The sequence below is a fragment of the Adelges cooleyi genome, unplaced genomic scaffold (genome assembly GCF_023614345.1).
Source record: "Adelges cooleyi isolate 19-005CV unplaced genomic scaffold, UGA_ACOO_1.1 ACOO_flye_CR_arks_rails_tigmint_CR_PRNA_115, whole genome shotgun sequence".
Lineage (NCBI taxonomy): Eukaryota > Metazoa > Arthropoda > Insecta > Hemiptera > Adelgidae > Adelges > Adelges cooleyi.
Window position 1 is genome coordinate 676,044 of NW_026095768.1, and position 7,730 is coordinate 683,773.

Below are 7,730 nucleotides of genomic sequence, written 5' to 3' on the forward strand. Positions count from 1 at the left end.
CCACTTGGAAAATTTATTAACTGAATTTAAATTATTAGCTATTGTAGTAAACCTACGTAATGATAAGTTATAGCTCTAACAAGCACGTTCCCACGTAGGACGTGCGCGTATACTTAGTTAACTATCATTTCATCATCTCTATCTCATTTTAACTATACTTACATTATTTTCTAAGTAGTCAAGGCGGCTACTGGGATTGACGTCGAGTAGACAGTAGTTAGTAGTTGGTGAATTGTAATCGAACGCGACAGTATATCGTAAATAATTATTGCTACTTGTTAACTTGGTTGTTTTTAAATTATAACACTTAGTTTTTTTAATATTAGTTTTAATTCATATTTTATTTGTATTTTGTTCATGCTTAAGTACAATAAATAATTAAACATAATATTTAACCTTAAAAATCTGAAGTGTTTTCTTTCTTTCGTTCGAGATCGCCGAGTCGTCAAATAAAAATAATATTGAAGTTATCACCTTTGGGGATCACTACACTATGAGTTAATTAACTTTCGGAAATGCGTTGGAGACGCAATGTAATAACTGCTAAGTATATTATATATTTGTTATCTTATTATTTTTTTCATTATATATTATATATTGTATATTATTATTAGCACTAGTACTTAGATCAACTACATGTGATTATGTAAAGGGCAACTGTTAATCAACTTGTTTTCACATTTACTTTTATCTGTTCTTCTATTTCTTATTGTTAAATATTATATCTATATTTATGACATACACACCAACACTCGACCAACTAGCAAATTCGCTCTACTCAAATTTCCATTCAAATCTAATTACTCATTTTAACCCAGTCGTCAAATAAAAATAATATTGTAGTAATCACCTTTGGGGATCACTACACTATGAGTAAATTATCTTTCGGAGACGCGTTGGAACTATTACCTGAGTTTACTGGTAATACAAATCAGGACTTAAATTTATTTGAAAAAATATGTCAATTTATTTTTAACCATGTAGACGAAGCTCATATACCGGATCTTTTAGATGCTTTATTGTGCAATTTAAGCGACAAGGCTACATTAGATGGTTTAATAAGTACTCTGTCGGAGACCACTATCAATTAGTTATCTACGGCCGTCGACCGCCGCCATGTTTGAGCTTGCCTCCTCTCTTTAACCTATCTAAAGTTGTTGGTAAAACACGTTGCTGTGATCGTCCGGCCGTGCGTTCGGTGTTGTTGTGTTCCGACGTGACGGCCAACGCGCTAAACCCATCACGTGGTTGTTTTCTGTTTCTGTCGTTTATACTAAAGCGTGTTGTTGCCGTCGTCCCTGTGGTCGTATTTGTTTAACTGGCCTCTGGTTAAGTTGTCGTCAACGTGGCGGTATTTGTCTGGTTGGCCGCCGCCTAAGCCACCGCTGCTGTGGCCGTATTCATTTGGTTGGCCGCCATCTAAGATGCCGTTGTCGGTCGTCTTACTTGGTTGAACGCCGTTCCTCGCAAGTACCGCCGTGGACATTGCCTGCTATCGTACGAGGGAAGCCACCCAACTCGACATCATTGTTGTTCACTCAGGTTTTTTTTGTTAATTATATAAACATCATTTGTGTGAATTATTAGTTATTTAAGTTACGTTTATGTAGAAAAATTAGAACTCTGGCAAGATAGTAAGACTGTTGTGTTATTACATCAATAGTGAAATATTTCTATAGCTACGTTTACGTTTACACGGTGACAGTAACATTCGACAGTTACAGTCACGATAGTAACTGTCTAGGAACTACCTCCGTGTAAACATAATGACAGCTGCTGCCACACTGTCAACTGTCAGCTATCGAACTATCAAGCTCGGCTAGATAGTTGACAGTGTGACAGCATCTTCTATCGTGTAAACTGTGACTACCACACTGTCAACTACTATCGTACGATTTTTGTATATTGTCGTTATCAATTGTTACTTGTTATCACATATACCTACAGTTTTAAATTCAACTGATTTAAATATTTAATTTGAATGTTTAAATAATAATAATTAAAAATGGTTTTTGATACTATTCATTTTCTAAAACATTATGAAGAGTATCCCTCTTTATGGGATAAAAGTCTACCAGGGTTTAAGAATCGCCAAAAAAGAAATGCGGCTGAAGAAAAACTATTAACCATCTCGGGACTTTATAACATAAAAGAATTACGATCCAAAATCAGAAGTATTAGAGGAACATATAATCAAGAAGTGGGCAAAATTAAAAAATCAATGAGAACTGGGGCTGGTGCAGCAGACGTTTACAAACCAAAATTGAATTGGTTTTCCTATGCGGATAGCTTTTTAAGAAAAAATATGGAACAAGAGATTGAGACCGAATCAAATGTGGTGAGTTTTAAATTTATTTTTAATTTTTATTATGTTATCATTGGAGATATGATGTTGATGACTTTTGCATTTTTTTCCTTATCTTAGCTAAAAAATAATATACTTCTAATTATAACACATTAAAAGATTGATAATGAAAAAAATAAGGTACTAATAATACAATATAATGTACTAATAATTGCATACATATAAGAGGTAATAATAATATGAACAGAAAATGGCTTAAATATTAAAATAATATGTAAACTGTTTAATATATCATCTTGTGCTGCCAAATTACTGCTCCTTCTCCTATAAAATAATCCGCTAATTTTTCTCTTTTCTGACGAGCCTCATTAATGAAATTTCTTTCTTGTGTGGCACGTAAAGGTATTATGCCCTCAGACCCCAAATCACTTCGCCATGTCCCAGGAATTATACATCCACTTTCGTGATATTCTATCGTTGAACTAACACTGTTATTTTTTCTTATCCAATTGTGTAAGGCACAGGCAGCTTTAATTAATTTCATGGTTGTCTGTGGAGCAAGTAGTATAGGTTTTCTAAACACTCGAAAACGGCTAGCCAGAATGCCAAATGCGTTTTCCACAATACGCTTAGCTCTGCAATGCCTATAGTTATAATTTTTTTCTCTATCCGTTTGTTGAAATCTTCTTGGACAAGGCTTCATTAAATACATTTTTAAAGGAAATGCATCATCGCCAACAATCACACTATTTTCTGGAATTTTTAATTGTTTAGTTTCAATTGCTTTCATTAAATTAGACTTATTCCACCATCAGATTGACTTCCATAACTCCTGATGTCAACACAAGTAAAATTATAACTTGCATCAACTAAGGCTAAAAGCACTATGCTGAAGTTCCTTTGTAGTTGAAATACTGGGAACCAGTATTTGCAGGGCATTGAATGACCTCGTGTTTACCGTCAATTGCTCCTATGCAAGACGGAAAATTCCATTTAACTTCAAAGTCGTTAATAATATCTTGCCATTCACTTTCATTTCGTGGTACCTTTGAAAAAAAGTAAAATAAAATAATAACATCATTGTTTTTAATGAACTCTAAATAAACTTCAAAACTTTAATAAATAAAAATGTTTTTGTATTTAGTTATTAAATGATGAAATCAATGAAGATGAAGCATCACAATTTTTTAGTGATAAAGAAGATGAAGTCAATGAACAAACACAAGAACAGGCAATACCACTACATACTCAAACAAAGAGAGCATTGCAAAAACGGAACAAATCAAATAATACTAAACTTCCAAAAATAGATAATTCTTTACATGATGCAGTAAGAGCTCTAAGAGAAGTGAGTTCATCATCACGCTCTTCAAACAATGAGTTCACTCTATTTGGACAACTCGTCGCTTCACAGTTGGCTCAACTACCTTTAGAAATAGCAATTTACCTTCAGCAAGAATTTCAAATTAAAATAAATGAGGCACGACTTAATCATATTAGTAACTCATCTACAGCTCTATCGCTTGCATCGCCTTACACAGAAAGTGGTTCTAAGCCCATACCTCCTGAACCTCAATATGAAAACCTGAAAAGTATCCTTGAACGCAGTAAATATAGAACAACAACAATCACTATATAACTACTATGCAAATTGGGAGAATTATTCAAACGACAATATACAATAAATAATTCTCAATCATTATGTTATAACTATTTTTTTTGTTGAAATTAAAGGTATTTAATTACTTTGTGTAAGGTAAAGTACGTTTCTAAATTTGTATTGTTATTTTTTTTGTTCTTTGAAATTGAAAGTATTTAATTTTTTTTAAGTTGAAAAACGACCAAGTTGTTCTAAATATAAAGTATGTTTTTTATTGAAATAAAAAGCATTTTATTTTATTTTTTGTTTTAAATTTGATTAAGTTTTCATTGTTATAAAGAATAATGCTTATAAAGGTTATAATAAAGATAAATTCTTAATATTTTTTTTTATTTTTTGATATTTATATTCTTACCATGATATAATTCTGCAATGCATCATAAATAGCGTCAAAAACATCCGGTAGGAATTTACTTATGGTAGATTTTGGTACTCTGTATAAATATTGTAGAGACGCAAGTGAATCACCTGTAGCTAAAAATCTACAAGCAACTTGTAATTTTAAATTTGCTGGGAGAGCATTCCTCATTGTTGTATCTTCTTTTTGGATCTTTTTAGTAACCTATGAAAAATAAATGAATATAATCTGACACCGATACTATTATATGAAAATAATATTGAAAACAAATTGAAACTTACATTATTAAGTAATGTGTCAAACATTTCTTCATTCATTCTTAAAAGGTTATGAAAACTTTTGGGATCCTCAATTGCAAATTCTCTAATTAATGTATTTGTAACACCCAAGTTATTCCTCCTTTGAATCCACTTTTTGACCCATTGTTTCTTTTTTTTTTACTCGACGTTCTTCTTTATGTTTTAATAATATCATTTCTCCGATCACTCTTATCATCGAACGTACAACTTCTTCGGACATGATTTTTCGATGTTCAAAATTGTAATATTAAAACAAGTGATAACTAATAATAATAATAAACTAACACAATAATTACTGTCACCGTGAAAACACTCATCCTGATGTGACAGTAGCTGTCGCATTACTATACAACAGTGCTATCATGACAGTACTAAACATGAACAGTACTAATCATGACAGTAATAAAACCATTTTTTTCGATCATAAAGTAATGTTAAATTTAGGCACACAAGAAATTATTTTAACAACACAACAAACTGTTCCGAAAAATTCTATTAAAATTCCAGCTCGTTCAACTTTTATTTTTCCAATTTCTGTTAACTACAATATACTAAATACAAATAACTTTAAAATAAAATTAAATTAAAAATTAATAAACAACAATTACATAATCATTTGTGGATAGCAAATAATTTATCAAATTTTTTAGAAAACAGAGTGCATGTGAGTGTTTTGAATTTCCGAACGATGATATTACAGTTCCCTCATTAAACTTATCAAAGTTTTGTTGGGAACCCTACACGGAAAACACGTTAGACATATTACATTTAGCAAAACAATCTTCGCAAATAAAATACATGCAATTTAACGGTAACCCGACCAGTCAAAATAGCTTAATCGAACAAAATTACAAAAACACTTTTAATGAGAACAAGGTCCAATAATATTTTTAATGTAAACGATTCAGCAGAATTCAGAGATCGACATTCACTTTTGGCCAACTTTGGTTAAATACCGAGCATTTAAATCGGGAAGAATTCTTAGCCTCGACCGATATTTGCTTCGAATTTTCCGAATTTTTTTTTTTTTTGTAGAGGGGACACATTGATAGGCACAGATTTAGTTACTCATAAAATTATTACACCGGTTAATCAACGACCTATCAATGTTAGACATTACTGTATTCCAGTAAAATATAAGAAAGAGGTAGACAGACAAATTAAAAATTTAGAAAGACAGAAAATTATTAAAAAAAGTACTCCAGTCTGGAATTTCCGGGTGATTTTAGTTCCAAAACGGGCAGATGTCCAAGACAAACTTAAATATAGACTTTGTGTTGATTTTCGAAAACTTAATGAAATAAATCACAGACGGAAATGCTTGGCCTTTGCCATTAATTACAGATATTTTAGAACATTTGGGTCATTTTAAATACTTTTGCACTTTAGACATGTTTAGCGGTTATCATCAAACTGCCATACATCCAGATGATACTCATAAAACAGCATTTTCGGGTCATTAGGAGTGGGCTAAAACACCATTCGGGATAAAAACAGTTTCAGCAGGTTTTTCACAGCTGATGCATACGTTATTATCAGGGTGTGAAGAATTAAATATCTCGATGATATTGTAATCTGTGCGAAATCGTTGGATGAGATCATGAAAAAGTTGCGTATTCTACTTCTAAAATTTAGGGACAATAACTTAAAATTACCACCAAGCAAGTGTAAATTTCTTAAAAAGGAGGTAATATATTTAGGGCATCAACTAACTGAAAAAGGTATTGAACCGGACGAAAGTAAAATTATTTGTGTACAAAATGTTCCAACTCCAGTAACCCAAACTCAAGTAAAAGCATTTTTGAGCTTAACGGGGTATTATCGAAAATGTATCTGTAATTAAGCAATAATTGCAAAACCATTAACGAAGTTGTTAAAAAAAGATATTAATTCTCTTTGGAATGATGCATGTCAAAACGCCTTTAAACAATTAAAAACCATTCGGACTTCATCACCACTCATTGTTTCGACGGATACTAGTCAATTTGCTTTGGGGTGCGTACTTTCGCAAATGAGTAACAAACAAGATATGCCTGTGGCATATGCCTCTTGCATTTTAAATAGCAGTGAGATAAATTATTCTACCATTGAGAAAGAATGTGTCAGCATTGTGTTTGCTATTTTATATTTTAGACACTTCTTGTAGGGGCGTAAATTCAAAATTTATACAGATCATCGTATGGTTATTTAATGTCTCAGACATGAATTCGCGTTTTGTTAGGTGGAGGTTACTTTTGCAGAAGTTTGACTACGAAAATGTATAAGTTTTTAGCAGCGTATTCAATTTTAAATACTGAATCTCTTACAATTACCAAAACATTAGCTGAGAATTTTGTGTGTTGTTTGGGCATTCCATTTCATAATTTAAGTGATCAGAGTACGAATTTTTTTATCTAGTTTGTTCAAAAATATGTGCAAACTTTTGCAAATAAAAAGATTGCAAACTTCGACATATTCACCCTCCTCAAATGGGGCTTTAGAATGTTCCCATAAGACCCTTAAGGTATATACGTAGTTTGGTGGACAAAAAGGAACAGGATTGGTGAGAGTACATTAGTTACGCTATGTACTTATAACACAACGCCGCATTCTACTCATGGATTTAATCCTGTTGAGTTAATTTTTGAAATACAACCTATTATTCCATCTGCTTTCTTGTAAAAACCACAGCCAGTTTATAATTATGATTGTTGCCGCACGAGTCTGATGTTACGAACATCTGGTGATCGGCGCTCACACCTAACATCAGATTCGTGCGGCCGCCGTGCCGTCCTCGTGCGACAACTGTTTTCTAACCAAAAAGTACAGCAGAAAATGGCAAATTTTTCTAAATTCATTTTGTTTAAGAATTTAAGTATATAATCAAGACGTGCATTGACGTAACTTACACAAGGCAGCTACCCTACACTTTAGTCAACAGGTAAATCAACAATAAAATTAACGATACAAAAAAAATAAACAAAACATTGTCTGAAACAGTTTCCATTACTCGTTGGGCTGCAGCTGCGTGATGTTTTAAGATTCAAATTTCAACGGCTCACCTTCTGTCCAAACAGCAATATTTCTACATGGTACATTGTAGGTGGTGTGAGCTATCTAAGAGGTTAG

The 7,730-nt window shown here is 32.3% G+C and overlaps 1 pseudogene; it reads left to right on the forward strand.

The window, feature by feature from the left end:
* Positions 1-869: 869 nt before the first annotated feature.
* Positions 870-3,775, forward strand: LOC126847669 (uncharacterized; annotated as a pseudogene).
* The last annotated feature ends 3,955 nt before the right edge of the window (positions 3,776-7,730 follow it).